This window comes from Pyrus communis, chromosome 4 (assembly GCF_963583255.1).
Source record: "Pyrus communis chromosome 4, drPyrComm1.1, whole genome shotgun sequence".
Classification (NCBI taxonomy): Eukaryota; Viridiplantae; Streptophyta; class Magnoliopsida; order Rosales; family Rosaceae; genus Pyrus; species Pyrus communis.
This window is the reverse complement of record NC_084806.1, coordinates 25,934,041-25,953,081: the sequence shown is the minus strand read 5'-3', so window position 1 is coordinate 25,953,081 and position 19,041 is coordinate 25,934,041. Positions and strand designations below refer to the sequence as shown.

The following is a 19,041-nucleotide window of genomic DNA, read 5'->3' as shown; positions in this document are numbered from 1 at the left end:
GTTAGGTCCCACATCGCCAAGGGGAGTAGATCTTGTAAGCCTTATATGTATATTCTCATCTCTACCTAGCATGAGGCCTTTTGGGAGCTCATTGGCTTTGGGTTCCGTAGGAACTCTAAAGTTAAGCGAGTTCGCGCAAGAGCAGTCCCAGGATGGGTGACCCACTGGGAAGTTCTCGTGTGAGTTCCCAGAAACAAAACCGTGAGGGCATAGTCGGGGCCCAAAGCGGACAATATCGTGCTACGGTGGAGTCGAGCCTGAGATGTGGTGGGGGCCCGGGGCGGGATGTGATAATTTGGTATCAGAGCCAATCCCTGGCTGGAGGTGTGCCGACGAGGACGTTGGGCGCCTAAGAGGGGTGGATTGTTACATCCCACATCGCCAAGGGGAGTGGATCTTGTAAGCCTTATATGTATATTCCCATCTCTACCTAGCACGAGGCCTTTTGGGAGCTCACTGGCTTCGGGTTCCGTAGAAACTCTGAAGTTAAGTGAGTTCGCACAAGAGCAATCCCAGGATGGGTGACCCATTGGGAAGTTCTCGTGTGAGTTCCCATAAACAAAACCATGAGGGCGTGGTCGGGGCCCAAAGCGGACAATAACGTGCTACGGTGGAGTCGAGCCCAGGATGTGGTGGGGGCCCGAACCGGGATGTGACAGGTTAAGTGCTTGGTAGATTTGATTCCTAGTGGAACTCATCCCAGTGATGTGGATGACAAGTTGGTTGTGGATGGGGCAAATGGTGTTGGTGGAGAAAAACTTGAACTTTTGAAGACGATGTTGACTGGTTTGGTTATTGAGATTCGGAACTCTGGAAAAGAAGGAGCTGGTGTACCGAATGAAGGAGTTGGTGCTGATTATGTGCAGAAAGAGAAGGTCCTTCCTTGTAGTTTTGGTTCACAGGATGTTGGGATAAGGTCAGTTATCCGTGGATTGTGAAATGAATTTTGATTATCAGTTACTTAAGTAACTTGCTTGAAATGCTTGCATCATAGAGATATTGCTGGAGAATGACTGATGATTGCATTATCCTGACAAATTATGTTGTGTACATATGGATGCAAGTACATATACTACGTTAATGAGATTATGGGATAGATGGGAGAAACCCTGAATTTTGGTGGCTTGTTGATTTGTTATTATTATCGTATGCTTTATTGCAACACGTTGGAAAACATTAGTAAAGTTTGTCGTACTAGCATACTACTATTGGAAAACTTGAATTTCGATCTGATTTAACAACTTGTTGGATTGCTTACAATGGATGCATATTTTCATTGATGCAAACGTTTGTTGGCTACGATACAAGTTTGGTTTTCTTTTAAATATTTTTTACCCCAAAAGTAGTTTGGTACCAAAGGATGCTAGTGTGCAATATCCAACCATCGTTTCGGAGTTTCAAACTACTTAAATTTTCTATTTGGTCAATTAGTAATGCTTGACTATTGATCTAAAGTGTTACATTAGATGTCAGAGGCAAGGACTAACTGTATGGATGGTTCTAGCTTTTCAGGTGTGCTAGTTTGGATGGTGATGCTGATCGGCTTGTATATTTTATTGTGCCATCTGGAAGTAGTAATAAGATTGAACTCGACAATGGGGACAAGATTTTATCTTTGTTTGCTATATTCATCAAGGAGCAACTAAGTATCTTGAGTAAGGAAATAGATGTTAATGGAAATAATGATTATCAATGTCGCCTTGGTATTGTACAAACAGCTTTTGCAAATGGAGCATCCATGGATTATCTCAAACAGTTAGGCCTAGAAGTCACTTGTACTCCTACATGAGTGAAATACCTTCATGAGAAAGCTGCTGAGTATGATATCGGGATTTACTTTGAAGCAAATGGTCATGGCACCATCTTGTTCTCAGAACATTACTTACGATGGTTAGAGACCAGGACTACCGAGCTTTCTGATGTAGCTAAAGGTTAAAGCAATCTTTATCCACTACATTAGTGCTGACATGGTTGTCCATTACCTATCTAAATGAAGAACATGATTGTTTCTTTTCAGGTTTAGAACAGCATAAGGCAGCTTTGAGAATCTTGGCTGTTAGTGAATTAATTAACCAGGCTGTTGGGGACGCATTGAGCGAGGTACTTTTGGTTGAGGCCATTCTAACACATATGGGATGGTCGATACAGAGGTGGAATAAGTTTTATCAGGATCTACCCAGTAGGCAGCTTAAGGCAAGTTTCCTTGGTCATCTGTCTATCTTATGGACAATTTATTGTCTTTATGGTTGTTTTCTTTTTGGGCTTTCATGTTATCTGTTTTAAAAATTAATTGAGTTTCCTCCATATTCTTGTTGGACGCAACGTGCCCAGAAACTAATTCTTCTGCTTCACAATTATCAGGTCAAGGTTGTGGACAGAACTGCTGTTGTTACAGAAAATGCAGAAACTGTGGCTGTGACAACCCCTGGCATTCAAGAAGCCATTGATGCTGGTAAGTATATTTCTCCTTTTATTTTGCATACAGTTCAATCCTTTGCTTTGCACGATATCCGTGTTGATTATTGGTCAGCACCGTTAAGTTGATTAGCAGTATTTGTTTGTTGCACAAGAAAATTTGCCATTTTTCCTAATTTTACTGGTATATGCAATTTACAAACAAATTTTTGAGGATTTTCCCTGTTGATTGCAGTTAAATACCCTAGAGGCCGATGTTTTATACGACCATCAGGAACAGAAGATGTAATACGCGTATATGCAGAGGCATCCACATAGAATGCATCAGACAGCTTGGCAAACTCTGTAGCAGAACTAGTAGACCGGTTTCTTGGGTTTGGAAGCTCCTAGTGATCAACTTCCTTTTTCAAACCAAAATTGACCGAATTATTATATTGATGAGGATTTATGTTGACTTGCAGATTTTTTCTTATTCTTGTTGTCACTACGGTGGATTGAACGCGTAAATGTAGAGAACGGTGTCTTCCCTAGCTTGTATGATTCTTAGACATGTAATATAAGGTGCAGACTAAAATCCAGAAGTGCGAAAACATTGAATGTGTCCTATAATTTGTTTTCTTTTTGCATTGTTTCTTACTGATGCATGTTCCCAGTTCACAAGTCGCAAAAATTAGTTGTTGATATGTGTAGATTCTTTTTCTTCAGTTTTGCCTACGATTTGTTTCATCTTTATTAGCAAACTTGAGAGTTCTTGTTCACTATACATGCACAATAATCTCCCGGAAAAAAAGTTTGTCGTGTCAACTAAGGAAATGCATTAGCAAAATGTATGAAAACAAATAGTTTGTAACTTGTAACACAAGACATTCTCAATTTATATTTCACTAATAATGTGCCTCAACAAATTCAAGAATTCGCTTAGAGCAAAACAACGAAACTGTGCACAATCTTGAATGAAACACAATGTTTTTGAATATGGGTAAATTACTTGTCTATAAAACTAGAGTCGCAGCAGAAGCAGCCATGTTGTATGATGAAAGGAGAGTGTTGCATTTAGCCGCGACACTCCCAGAAGAAAAATAAAACATGGTAAATGTCCATCTAGCATCTGCTTGAACGATATTCTCACACGCCTCTGTGAAATATAAAATCACAAATCAACACACACAGAAGAGGTAAATAAAGAAAAATATTTCAGGAAAGGCATCATAGAAGATAGAATTCACATACAGTACAAGACAAATTCAAGGAAGAAACAAGTGTAAAAATTAAAACTATAAAACCTTCCTTGTCTGCATTACAAAAAACTTAGAAATCTAGCGAAACACTATAACCTGCTTCCCAATTAAAATTATACGGTTCTGGTTTATTTTTCTTACCAACCAAACAGAAAGTTCAAAATATAATGACACAACACTTTCCCTTTTCCCCACCATTGGTAAAGGTAAAACCAAACAGATGGTTCGGTAATGTTTCTGTTAGACCCTATTCAAACCTTAACTCATATTTTTTTTTTTGATGGAAAAATAAAACTTCATTAAAGAGGGAAGCCCCTCACACAGCCGAAGCCATTACAATCAAATAACAAGGCTATGTTTGCTTCGACGGGAAGACAAGCATCCTATATACAAAGATTATCCGTTTTCAGCCCAATAGACGCCATAGTGTCTGCAACAAAATTCGCCCCCCTAAAAACATGCCCCCACTTGATATCCTAGAAGAAAGAGGCACACCACCTGATATCTTCAATGATAGACCTTAAATTTCACAGGGTATCGCAAGCACCACGAACAGCATCAATGATAAGTTTTGAGTCACCCTCCACACACACATGCGTCAGGTTTCTCCTCCTAGCCCAGATTAGTGTCTGACGCAGAGCCATGGGCTCAGCAACATTGATGGCAGAAGACCCCAACCTCATAGCACCAGTGAGAATAGGTTTACTACTCCAGTTCCTGATAATGAAACCTCCCGCCGCCAAGGGGTTTGACACTGAACCATCGAAATTTATTTTTAACATATGGGTACGATGGATGGTTCCATTTGATCATATTATCATCACTTGTTACCTGCATATTTTCCCGGCTCTTCACATTATCCTTGAAATACTCATTAACCATAGCCATAGCTCGGATAAAAGCTTTGGTATGGACATGCTTTTCATTCCTGCAAATGCATCCATTTCTACCATTCCAAATCTGCCAGCAAATAGAAATAGCTTTGCTTAAATTGCTTACAACATTCGAATTTTTGTGAGAGAGGTTCACAAGCCAATCACTTATCTTGAGGTTGATATCAAAATTTGATAAAGACATATCAATGGCACAACTCTAAACCTGCTTAGCATACTGGCAGTGGAGGAACAAATGATCAATATCTTCCTCTTGGCTGTTGCACATAGGACACTGAGTATTTATATTAGGAATGAACCTGCTTAGCTTCCTTCTAGTTTGAAGTTTACCTTTGATGAGACTCCATGCAAATAACTTTAGTTTGGGAGGCAAGACTTGCTTCCACACTCTATTTATAAGGTTTTGAAACGAGGAATGGCCAAGATCCTACATTTGAAGCCAAGTTGCAAATTTTATCAAGAACTTACTATTATTAGACAACTTCATCCTTGGAAGAATGAATAGGAAGAGGAATATTACATATTTTATTTGCTGTATAGGTGTCTATTACTTGATTTAACCTATTGTTATCCCAGTGCCCATCAACAATAAAATCAACAACCTTGATCCCCCTATTGAATTTGATGTCTTTGATTTTCTAGGATGAGATGAAAGAGTGGGTGAGGAAAAACCCAGTTGTGAGTCCAGAACATGATGTCCTTGCCATCACCCACCACCCACCTCATACCCTTACTGATAATGTCTCTGGACCCTTGGATTCCTTTCAAGGCAAACGAGTGGTTTTGCTTAGTTTTGGTCTCTAGAAACCCATCATATCTAAGGTATTTTCTTCTGGCTATATTAGCCCACCATTATCCTTATCAAAAAGCACTTTCCAACCTAATTTAGCAAGACAAACCTTATTGAAACGGTCTAGGTTCCTGATACCTAAGCCACCCGCACTCTTTGGTCTACAAATTTCCTTCCAACTCGTAGGATTACATTTATGACTATTGCCCCAAAAAAACTGTCTACAATCCTTGTTTAATTTGCTTATTAACTTATAAGGGCATTTAAAACAAGACATAATATGATTAGGCATACCTAAAAGGTTTGATTGGACAAGAGTGAGTCTTCCTGCCTTTGAAAGGGTGTTGGCCTTCCAACCAGCAAGTTTTTGTTTGAATCTCCTGATTAGCTCGTTCCCATTTAAAGGGTCATTCCAAAACACAATGTTGTGTATATCGAGATATTTTCCAATGGTGGTCTTATGCTGGCTTTGAAGAATGTTAACAATTTCACTTTGTAGCTAGTTAGTTGTATTAGAGGAAAAGTATAAAGAAGACTTGCTGAAGTTTATTTGTTGACCCGAAGCACTTGCAAAACAATTTAGAACTTCTAAAACCTTTTTGGCACCTCTTGGAGATGCTATGGCAAAGATAAGGCAGTCATCTGCAAAAACAAGATTAGAGACTTTGTAGCCAAATAGGGAAGTGAGCAGGCCAATATGGGATTTTGAGGTATACGCTAACTCATTCAACTTCCTAATCAAGGGTTCTATGCAAATGATGAAAATATAGGGGGATAATGGGTCCCCTTGCTTGATACCTTTACTTGCATTGAAATAGCCATGAGACTCACCATTAATGTTAATGGAAAAGGAAGTTGAAGATATACATTCCATAACTAGGTTAATCCATTTAGTACAAAACTCAAACCTTTCCAACACACATTTAATATAGTCCCAGTTTAAGAGATCATATGCTTTCTCCAAATCTAGCTTGATAGCTAGCTCCCCGATTTTACCTTTTTTCCTGTTAAAAGTTGAGCACAATTCATGAGCAATAAGGATATTATCTTGTATTGACCTACCTGGAGCAAAGGCACATTGGTTGGGCAAAATACACTCCTTCAGAAGGGGCCTTAACCTGGTGATCATTACTTTCGTTATAATCTTGTAGCTAACATTACAGAGGCTGATTGGGCGATGATTATTGATTGTTTATGGATTCTCCACTTTTGGGATTAGGGCAATGTTGGTAGACCTGGCAATTTCTTACACGACCCGACACGTAAACGACATGAAAATAACGTGTTTCGGGTCAACACGATAACTAATCGAGTCATTATCGAGTCACACGATAATAACCCATTAATAATGGGTCCTTAACAGGTTTACACGAGAGTGACAAACAGATAACTTGTTTCGACACGATAAAAAAATAGTTATTTTGATGATTTTAATTTTTTAAACTACTAAACACACTTAATATAGAATACAATAGATATAATGAATACGTATATATTGTTTATTAATTATTATTCTATATAAATTTTAAAATTTAATTTTTATTTATTTATTTATTTTTATAGTATATTAGAGGCAAAGATTGAGATTAAAAATCATAAAACACATTAAAAATAAAAATATCAAGTAATTTAAAAATACCAAACACATTAAACAAATTATAATAATTAATTTACATGTGCGAAAAATATGAAAAAATATGCAAACGCTCGTAGTCGCATCCTCTACACTTTGAGGATGGGTATAAGATTGTTTGAATTTTTTAAAACCATACAAACTCTCATGAATGGTATTTTTAAGGGAGTTCAAAATAAACAAAATTCATAATCATTAATGTGTAAGGCTGAAAGATGTGAAAGCATAATAAACGTTCATAATTGCATCATCAATGCTTAGACTTGGTTACCTGGTCGTTTAAATTTTTAAAACCCTCCAAATCTCATGAACAATGTTTTTTATTTGAGTGAAAAATTAATAAACTTAATAATAATTATTGTAGAAGTGTGAAAAATGTAGCCACTCGAAGCTTTACAACTTTCATGAAGGGGTCAACTCCAAAATTTAGTATGTATACACTAATTTAGTATTATGTTTTACATTTTTTTTGGGTCAAATTATGTTTTTCAGTTTCATTTTTATTGATTTAAAATATATTTTTCTTAATGGGGTAACGGGTCGGGTCATATTACATGATAATATTAACGGGTTGATTTCGGGTCGGCTCACATTACCCGTTTACTTTAACGGGTATTACACGACACGATCCATTAAGTTATCGAGTATGACATGAAAACGACACGAACACAAGAAATACGATACGAATGCCAGGTCTCAATGTTGGTATGGTTGATTAACTTTAGGCTTGCGTTATTTACAAAAAAGTCTTTCACCATATTGCACACTGAAGACCCTACCTCCTCCCAGCATTCCTGGAAGAAACTCACATGGATAACATCTGGCCCTGGGGTTTTAAGAGTTTCAATGCTTTTAACAGCATTCCAAATCTCGTTACTTGAAGGAGCCTTCGTTAACATGGTATTATGATCAAGTTGTTGTGCCCAACATTGGGAGGGGTTGGATCGATTGGTGAATCTCATTTTGAATTCCTGCATAAAAACTTGCACCAGGGCCTCACCTTTATACCACCAAATGCCATTGCCATCTCTGATTTTATTAATTTCGTTTTGCTTTCTTCTGATTGTAGCACAAAGTTGGAAAAATCTTGTATTTTTATCACCATGCTTTAACAAATTAGATTTTGTTTTTTGCGCCCACATCACTTCCTCGTCCTTAAGAACTTGAGCAAGCCTTTCATTAATTTGAGCCTTTAGGTGAACTTTTTCATTGAAATTGTTTAAAGAGTTAGCATTATAGCTGAAAGAAATAAGTTCCTTCTGGACACAATTCAGCTCCTTCAAAATTTTATCTTTTTTCTCCCTAATTGACCCAAAAACTGCACGATTCCAATGTTTAACAAGAAACGCGAAAGTACCTAAGCAACCCCTAAAATGATCAAGAGGGGGAAGTCCCTCACTGCATTTCCAAGCCCCCTTAACAAACTGTTTAAACTCAGGGTGAAGATTCCACATGGCTTCAAATTTGAAGCACTTTCTACTTCGACTAACTTGAGAACCAACAGTGTCAATAAACACAGGACTGTGGTTAGACCCCAGGATAGGACAGTTGTGAAGAATGTAGCTTGGGTGCAATTCAAACCAATAGGAATTAGCAACAACTTTGTCTAATCTCTCAAAAATAAGCAAGTCATCCTTGTGTTTGTTAGGCCAAGTGAAAGGAACACCCAAAGCTTGTAACGAAATAAGCCCAACATTGTTCATGAAGTCCACAAATTTAGTCATACGAGCATTGACACTTTGGTTCCCACCCCATTTTTCTTGAATGCATGTAATATTGTTGAAGTCTCCTGGCAACATCCAGGGTTTATCTTCAGGGTTTAAGAATAAAAACTCCTCCCACAAACTATCTTGGACAGATTTTTTAGGGTAGACATAGACAAAAGTAGCATAGTACTCAATGTTTGTATGCACATCTTTAACTAGAGCATGGATATGTCTAGGAGAAGCAGCAATCACATTCAGATTAAGTGCACTATCATTCCAACACATAAATATGCCACCCAATCTCCCCTCAGGGTTAAAACCAAAAGATTGATAAAACAACCTTCTAAAACAACTAAAGGGGGCTTTATCCATATCAAACTTAGTTTCTACAAAACAAAAGAAGTCTAGCTTAACTAAGCTATTAAGAAAGGTAAAATTACTAGTAAAATCAGGTCTTCCCTAACCCCTACAATTCCAAACAATACCGTTCATCAGTCAATTTCCTCAAGATAAGCGGACAGACCATCCTCAATAGCTTCCTCCTCGCAGACACGTTTTCTTGGACTCATCATTCCCCCGGTTAGCCTAGCACTTACGAAAGCCGCCTCAGCCACAAGCATGGCCGCAACAAAGCTTCCCGAGTTCTCCCTAGCTTCGGACTCACCACCTCCTACATTTGACATCATCACATCCTGATTTTTTAACAAAACACACATAGCATCAAAGAAATTTACCTTGCCTAGCCTAAGATCATCATTGTAGTAAGACTCAAATGGAAACAAAAGCTCAACCAAATCATCAAACATTTTTAAATTAGACAGATTTCAATCAGTTATAAAATCGGTAGCCGGTTGAGAATAATGATTTGCATTGTCCCGATAATCCTCTTCATTCCCACTTATCTGCTGGTTTCTCTACTTTGATTTCCCAGCCCTTCTCCAGTCCTGCACAATATCAGCCTTTGTTACCCACTTTGGCTTAGGGCTAGCAACCACTTCTCTATATGACTTGTCATCCCTAGAATTATAACTCATTTTCCTCTCTCTTGGAACAACCGTAGTCCAACCCTCCTCATCAAGCCCCACATCATCAACATGTTGCCCAGATTCCTCAACTTTCGTGCACTCCTCCTCGACAATTGTTGGATTTGGAAAACAGGGTATCACATCTTTTTGCAAACTTGCCTTAACATCATCATTAACAGCCACGTCCTCCGGATAGACAGACGGTTCATCATCAAAAACCTTGTCAATCATGAAACAACCATCATGCGCTTCAATTTCAGGGCACACATGCCCCTCAAGCCTCATTCTTTAGCAGTAAAAACAAACTTCAAAAATCATTTCATAACTGATAAGGATTGGGTAATCATCATCATGGTTAACAATGAGGATATGTTTCAAGGGGAAGCGTAAGTCAACTTTTAAAAGAACTTTAACAAATAGGTTGTTTTAACCCAAAGTTACCTCATCCACTCTAATCACAAGACCTAGCGGCCGCAAAATATCCTTGATAATCTTCTCCACTTTGTATTGCACAGGGACTCGAGGTAGTCAAGCCCAGACAACCAACTTGGTAATGACGTCCGTGTCCTTGAAGTTTGTTGTCCATCATTCCAAGTGGAAGATTTGTCCATGAACGTACCATGGTCGATTCTTCATGACAAATTTTAAGTCATCCTCATCCATGAATTCAAGAGCAAACCACTTCCTACCGAAATGGTCCAAATAGAAGGTGCTATTCACCTCGTTTTTCCATAGCAGCCCCAGCTTCCACTTGATCAAGCGAGTGTCAAGGTTTTGACCTAACATCTTCCCCATGAGAACCCTAGACAAAATATGCTTAACACGCTCCATGGTAAAGGTGCTCATAGCCCCTTCAACAACAACCGGATCTTGTCTAGGTTTAGGAACATGAAAAGGATTCTCCCAACTAGGGACACAGCTCTCAGAGTAAATTCTAGGCTTGTGATGAGTGCTAGAGGAAGAGGCAGCCAATTGAGGGTTAGAGATTCTGAAGGAACCAGTAAGTGAGGGAAATGAAGGCAAGAAGTTTGATGGGAATAGGAGGCACCACCGAACCCGGAATATATAAAGACGCTTAGGAGGAAACCAACCATCAAAGCACACCAATAAAATAAAGAAATACAATAAACAGAAAATCTAAAACCCTACACCGTAAGTCATGATATCAAATCTCAACCATTTACTGGGAGTGGCAGCCGCATGCAATAAACCAACGTCTAGAACATCCCAAAGCACTAGCCTATAGCCAATGAGAGATCTTAAAAAGGGGCTAGGGCATGCCAAACGTCTTCGCGTCCAGCAGCCCCAAACGAAAGTTAGCCAAATTCTACACCCTAAGTAACTCCAGTCGTAATGAGAGTTGCAAACCACCACCCCTAAGACATCGAGGCAAAAAACAACAAGCATAACACTTGAAACGTCACTTAACATCTAAAACCAGCAAATCAAGAACCATACAACCATCATAGTAGAAAGACCAATAAAAAACCAGCCTGCAAAGCACCACGAAAGAACCAAGATAAAGAACCCTAAAAACTTATAATGATTAGCTAGACACCTCTTATTAGCTACTACACTTATCCAATAACCCTACTACAAGAGACCCCTTGGGGTTCACCATCCACTTGGCTATCTTCCAATTAGCAATCCACCTCCATCTACTTGAGCTTATGATTAACCTATTCTTAATTATCGAAACCTTAATTGTGGCAACCTAGAACTTATCTACACCATACTTAACTGAGATCTCTTTATCCCCATAACAAATATCTCTTCCCAAATTGTAAAACCTAAAGAAAACACGGTGGAGATCCTTGTGCGGACACCGGCGGTGCCTCACACGCAGAAACCCTAGACCTTCCCCCATTTTTTTTTCTTAGTTTGTATTAATTTTAAGATATTAGGGGGCTTGCAACCTTAACTCATATAAACAACAACATTTGCTATTATTTAGAATATGATCAATATTTTCAATATACTCTGCTCTGCACAAGGGCAAGTATATAAACTTCCTAAAAAGTATTACACATGGACCAATAAAATCACATTTCAAATGATGACATGGCATCCTAACCATTTCAAAGCTTCATATTCTGAAGAGTAGTTTTCCAAGGACACCTACAAGAATCTTCTAAGCACTCGAGCAAAAGCCGCATTTCCAAGGCATAACCTCAAACAGTTTAACTTCAATACATGCTACAGGCTGGGAAAAGCTTAAACACAATAGAAATCTTCCATAATTCATCAACTGGCACAAAACCCTTATGTACCATACACATTCTTAATCATCTCATTGAAGTGTAAACCCTAAACTTTCTAAACCCTAAATCTCTAATCCAGCTATTGTAATCCACTTAACCCAATTAGCATAAATCAATAATTTACTTGAAGTGCACAAATTAAGCATAATAAATTAATAACACATGGGTTTTGGCATGGATTACTTGGGTAGATATGGTCTTCATGCGTCCCCGGTTCAAATATAGTAACCTCACTCCAACTAATATCGAAGCCTTTTGTGCCCACACCTGATGGATTGCGTAGTGATAATTACCAAGTTGAGACTAATACCAGTGTTGTTGGAGTGGGGCCTTTTGGCCCGTCTCTCTGATAATTCTACACATATCACTTTTAATCGAAAACAACATATGGGTTTTGTGTATAATCCATAATTTTGCGATTTATTGTTTATGATTGTGAAATGTGCACCTGATTTTCTTGAGGAGGACGACTTTGAGCTTGTAAGCGAGGTCTTGAGATCAGAGTTTCTGTTCAAGATTCTTGCAGGCCAAGATGCGCTTCTCGGAGTTCTTAAGGTGGTAGGTTTTCTCCCGCTTTACCATCCACTCGATCCCACTTGACGTCATCTTCCTTTGTATAACCGTAAGTACCCACTCCAGGTTCCCGTTCTTCACCTTCACCCGAATCTCGATTGCTCGTGTCGATGACCTACTGTCAGTGCCATTAAGTCCACCCCCTCACTCGCCTGCTTCAACACGTTCTAGGTGCTCCTTACCGTTACCGAGTTCATTCCTCCGCTTTCCTCCTACAAGAATGCACAGATGCCTAGCTGTTTTGTTTAAGTGATCAAATGTTTTACTGAGGTTTTTATTTGTTTATTTAGTTATTTTTATAATTATAATTATAATTATTTTAAGTTATAATAATGCCCTCTTGACTTTGAGTGAAAGGTGTTAGGTTTGATTCTCGTCAAAAGCGAGTTTGAATTACATTATTGTTAGCCTATTATGTGGCTAAGCCTACCCCTCTCCCTAGGTAATATCGTTTCTTCAAAAAAAAAAAAAAAAAAAAAGCATTACACTAATCCCCCGTTTGTTTCACCTTATGCTATGCGAGTTTGAACTACATTATGCTATGCGCTAGTCAAGTGGCGGGCTAGCGCCTAGCGCTTAGGCCCTGGCTAGACGGGTTTGTATTTTTTAAATAAATTTAAGATACAATATAGAAATAATTGCAGGTTTACACTTTAAAAAAACCCATGCTTATATATATATATAATTTGAAAAAAAAATATGCAAAACATACAAAAATAAATATCTGTTATAAAATATCGAGCGTTTGTAAACTTTAGGGTTATTTTAAAGACCATAAATTTAAAGTTATTACTGAGCCTTATTTTCTTTAAGAAAGATGAAGTTGGGCCTGATATACTTGCTAAAAGAAAATGTCAAAAACTTTTACTATATTAAAAAAAAAACCCTACCAACCCTAGCTAAACATTAGTTGCAACCCTCAAATCTCATCTGCACATTCTCTCTCTCTCTCTCTCTTTGTCTCTCTCTCTTTGTCTCTCTCTCTCTCTGTCTCTCTCTCTCTGTCTCTCTCTCTTCAGATTTCATCGATGAATTATTGTGAGCCAGGGCAACCGGATGTGGAAAGCACTCCCTCGTCAGATTTCATCGACGAATTGTGGCGACTGGATGTGGAAGGTGACGAGGAAAACTGCCTAGCATCACCGCCTAGACACCCCCTAGCACCACCTAGGAATGCCTAGGAGCGCCCAAGTAGATGCCTAACAACTCCCTGCTTTTGTCCATCGTTTAGCAACCAATCGAGATGACACTTCATCGCTAAGCGCCTGGGCGCCGCCTAGGCTACGTTTTAAAACACTGTTAAGGAATAAGAATAGTAAAGTGTTCGGTGCAGTGTTGAACAAACAAGCTAAATAATGAAAATAACATTAATCTATATTTGGTATTTGTTCAAGCTAAACTGTAATATTTTTAAATTGTAAATTAATTACATATTTTTAATTATAACTATTTTGTATTATAGCTGAAAGGAAAACATCATAAACATTATGATAACACATCAATGAAGTATAATTGGGTTACTTTGTTAAAGCTTGATGGGAAAGGTATGTTTACAATGAGAAAAGATGACTTTTATAGAGTAACCAAATCATGGCTTTGTTGTCGATACCCACCGACTTGAACAAAATGCATCAAAATTTGCCATATATCATGTGAAATTGGTACAAAGCGGAATATCCTACATATAAAAATTTAACTTTGCATAGTAAACTAGTCAAAGGAGCTAGTCAACTAGTTACAAGTTTGTCAGTAATAGAAAGTGCAATTGCAAGAACAAAACCTAATTGACTAGTATGTCCAACTAGTCAGAGTTTGCCCATATCAGTTTCATAACAACAGATCTCAAACTTGAACACATTCACATATTAGTTCATTACGCAGACAACAATGACAAAACAATTATGAATTAAAGTATGCTGGATTGACTAGTCAAACTCATCAGTCAACTAAGTACAGATTTGTCAGTTAATCAAACACAAATCTATGAATCAAACTTAGTTCACTACAAGTTATCCTAGTCAATGACATTCAATTCATTGCTGATAATATGCAGTGTAAACTTAGTTGCAAACACATATCAAATAACAACTCATAGGATGCATGAAACATATGCTAGTAATTAAGATATGTGAATAAGTTTAAGAGACAAAGAACACAAGAAGATTTTGGCCCCAAAAACCCACCTCTGAGTTAAAAAACGGGGGACTCTCCAGTAAAGAAGATTCATACAAAGTTCCTGCACATGCTTAATTCCTATATCCTAATCTATGAATCAGCTTATACCTTTGTGCAACCTTGCCTTACACAAGAAGAGGATTCCTTCGGTCTTCACGAAGTGGAAGCTGCTCCTGAGCTCTTCACCTTGTGACACCGAAATGGACTTGTCTCTAGTCTTCACAAGATGGCAACTTCTCCTGAATTCTTCACCTTGCAGCGCCGAGATCAACACCAACAAATGCACATGATATGATAATGATGACAGTGATCAATCTGGATTCAATGACTAGTCAGTTTCTTCGATCAAATAGTTGAAAGAAGAAACTAACAAGAATAAAAAAAACTGGTCAACAAGCAGATTTAAAACTTGAAACCTTGATCACAAATTTAATGCAACCCTATTATGCAAGAATGGGTGTTTAATATATGAACATGATTTTGTGGCTAGGGTTTCTAAGGAAGAACACAAGAGGCAACCCAAGGCCTTAAAAATGCTATTTGAACATGTAAAATTTCCTAGCAAAACAATTGAGCATATAAGAAAATTTAAACAAGCATTTTCAGAGATAGATTTATAAATGTTCAAAGAAGAACATTACCCATAAAATGCTTGATGCTCATAAGGAGATTTGAGATGGAGAGGAAAAAACCAACTCTCTAAAAATTATACACTCTCTCCAAAGAGGAAATGAAATCTTCTAACCCTATTAAAACAAAACCTTTGATTTCTGCAAACAAGGTACAAAGAGACACTTTCAAATGTACAAGCAATCGAAGTAGATCAATGGTGAAAAGCTTAATCTTGTATAAAAGGTGTCAGCAACGAGCAACTCTAACAAAACAAGGTCACTAGTCCAAATGCATCAATAAGTTAAACATGAAATGCATAGGCATGAACAAACCTTTGAGGTGATGTGCCACATCCTTGAACACTTATTCCCAACATCAAAAGTCCTTAAAGAGATATTCTAAACACTAATTGGAGCATGTGTGGTACAATTACAATATTGACAAGGAAAACGAAATACAAAAGTCTAGACTTCCCATCAAGATTTATAGCAACAAAAGCAGCACCAACAACATATGAATTAAAGTTGATACATGTCCGTCCAAGATCAAAAGACTTCAATTAAAGAACCAGTACTACATAATTTTGATTCACAATTATTATAACAAGGGCCACCTATATCCTTCAATAGTTAATAAGCTGATCACAAAACAAATAGCCCACATGATTCACATAAAACTAGTAGCTATCAAAGATGGGCATTTCTAAGGTGCAGATGAAAATCAGACGATCAGAAGTTGTTGAGCTCACGATAGAACTGGGTTGTTATGACTTAGTGCAATTAAAAAATTTTAAGTTTTTTTGTGTTGGGAATCTTTTGGTCAGAAAGTAAGGAGGAGGTGGGTAGTTGAGGGATTCTTGGCGCACTAAAGAGGGAAAGAGAGGTGGACAGAGGGAGCAAGGGTGAGGAATTGATTTCAGTTGAATTGATGGTGCGTTGCGACAGTGACCCGATAATCTTGTATCTTTAATTGTTTTTGTTCACTGGGTATGTTTTTGTCTTTGAGAAAGGGAGATGTTGGGGTTGTCTTCCCCATGAAAGAGAAAGAGAGAGAGAGAGAGAGAGAGAGAGAGAGAGAGAGAGAGAGAGAGAGAGAGAGAGAGAGCTGGTGAAGGGTGTGACATCTTGATTTGGTGTGGATTAAAGATGTGCTTGGGTTGGAGTTGACAATGGGGGTTTATCTAGAAGGTTTGAAGAAACTAAGAATGTGAAGGCTAGTCTATGAAGAAATCCAGAACCTCTATTATAATCCATTTTCATTCCGTTTTGGTTATAATTCTAGGTTTGAATCCACAATGGTGGATGGTTACCATTGGACATGGCTGAAATCGTAAAACTGGATTTTAGATATTTAGGTGCAAAACTTGTGCTGGGTTATGATAAGTTGTGTAGATTTGTAGCAAGTAGACATAAAAGTGTAATTTGATGGGGGTGAGTTAGGAATAGAAGAAATTGTGGTGGAAAGAAAGGATGTAGATTCAGGGGATCAATTTGGTGTAGGGAGGGTTGAATTAGTTTTTCCAACGGTAGACAATGAATTGAAACCGAAATTGAAAATGGAATTTGAGTCATTGGATGAAGGGTATACTTTTTACAACAATTACGCACTTGCAACCAGATTTAGCATTCAGGAGCAGCATAGTAGTACAAAGTCCAGTGATGGTGAATGTTGGTTAAGGAAATAATTTGTTTGTGGCAAACAAGGCAAGAAGAGGGTGGATGCTAATCTGAAAAAGTTTGTTGTTACAGTTTTCAGTGAAGGACACAACCACCCTATGTCAAGTGTGCCACACTTATTTAGATCACATCATTGAGTTTCAGAGGCAAAGAATGGGGTAACTATGAGGTAGATAGAAGAAGAAAAATGGATCTCATTGAGAAGCAAATGATGTTGTAGAAATTTTTTTTTTATGAGGGCTCCATCTTGTCCGAACCTCAGCCAATATACTACAAGAAAGAAGAAGTATTATGTTGACATGCAAGATGAAATTATGAAGACTCATAATGCATAAGAGTCAAGTTCAAGTGTTGCAAACTATCCTGACGATTATTTTCGAATCCCATCACTAGGACAAGGCGAATAGTTTTAGCTTATATCATTTATGTTATAATCCCATCATTTATGTTTTCAATTATTGTTCAAGTTTTTAGTTTATGTTATGATCCATCATTTATGTTATGAACTATCATTTATGTTAATTATTGTTCAAGTTGCTGGTTGCTGTGATTTGTTTTGTTTCGAAAGTTTTGTCGAAATTTAATTTTTTAGTTTAAACATTCGTAAACTTAAATTACGATAATATAACTCAAAGTTACAAAAAATAATAGGGCTAAAACCATCCACAACAATTAACACATTTTAGGTCTTGAAATTTAGGTTTGGATGGTTGGGTGTATTAAACTTGGATCCAATCTATATTTTTGAATAATATGATCTGCTGCAATTGCAGCAGAGTTTTATACACAGTTTACTACACACGCATGCAAATAAACAAAACAACTGGAAGTGGCATCCTTGCTGTCTATGAAACATCAGTCAGTATACACATGCAGTGGCCTTGCTGTCCACTATGCATGTGTCCTTGTTGTTTAGAATAATCATACATCCTTAACGTGGGAACCATATTCCAATCTGTAAAGCACAGTGTACTGCATGTGGAGCATCTTTAACACTCCCCCTCAAGTCAGAGCGTGAATGTCAATGACGCCTAACTTGCCTAGATGCGTTTGAAAAATAGGCGCACGTAGTGGCTTAGTAAACAAGTCTGCGACTTGTTCTCCCGTTCCAACATAGGAAGTTTTAATTTCTCCCCTTTCAACCCTCTCACGAACAGTGTGGCAATCGATCTCAATATGCTTTGTGCGTTCATGATACACAGGATTTGCAGCTATGTGTAAAGCCGCTTGGTTGTCACAAAATAACTTTGCCGGTTGGGAATGCTCAACACGTAAATCTTTCAACAAATATCGCAGCCAACTTAATTCACAAGTAGCTGCAGCCATGGATCGATACTCTGCTTCAGCAGAGGAACGAGCTATTGTAACTTGTTTCTTGCTTTTCCAGGACACAAGTGACTTTCCAAGGAAGATACAATAACCTGTCACTGATCGACGGGTAATGGGGCAACGTGCCCAATCTGCATCACAGTAACCGATTAAATGTAATTCACTTTGGGAAGAGAACATTAAGCCTTGTCTGGGTGCTTCTTTCAGATATTGGAGAAGGCGATGTGCTGCCTTAAGATGGTGAAGTTTGGGTTCTTGCATGAACTGACTGAGATTATTTACTGCATACGTAACGTCTGGCATTGTAATGGTGAGATAGATCAGTTTACCAACCAAATGTCGATATCGAGTCGGGTCCTTGAGAGCATCACTACCCGTTGTTGTCAACACTAAATCAGGTTCCATGGGTACCTTGGCAGGTCTTACTCCAAGCAAACCAGCTTCATCCAATATATCCAAGGTATATTTACGTTGGCAAATGGAGATCCCAGCCTTGGACCGTGCAACTTCGACACCAAGAAAATATTTTAATGGTCCGAGATCTTTAATTCGGAAACAACCACTAAGAAACTTCTTGAGTCGACTAATGGCTTCCTCATCATTTCCTGCAATGATCATGTCATCAACGTAGAGTAATACCACAGTAATAGATTGTCCACAGACCTGAGTGAATAACGAGTAATCCGTACGAGACTGTTGGAAGCCAATTTCTTGA

At 38.0% G+C, this 19,041-nt stretch overlaps 1 pseudogene; it reads left to right on the top strand.

Annotated features, from left to right (window-relative positions):
• The first annotated feature begins 776 nt into the window (after positions 1-776).
• On the top strand, positions 777-3,062 carry LOC137732889 (phosphoacetylglucosamine mutase-like; annotated as a pseudogene).
• Positions 3,063-19,041: the final 15,979 nt, after the last annotated feature.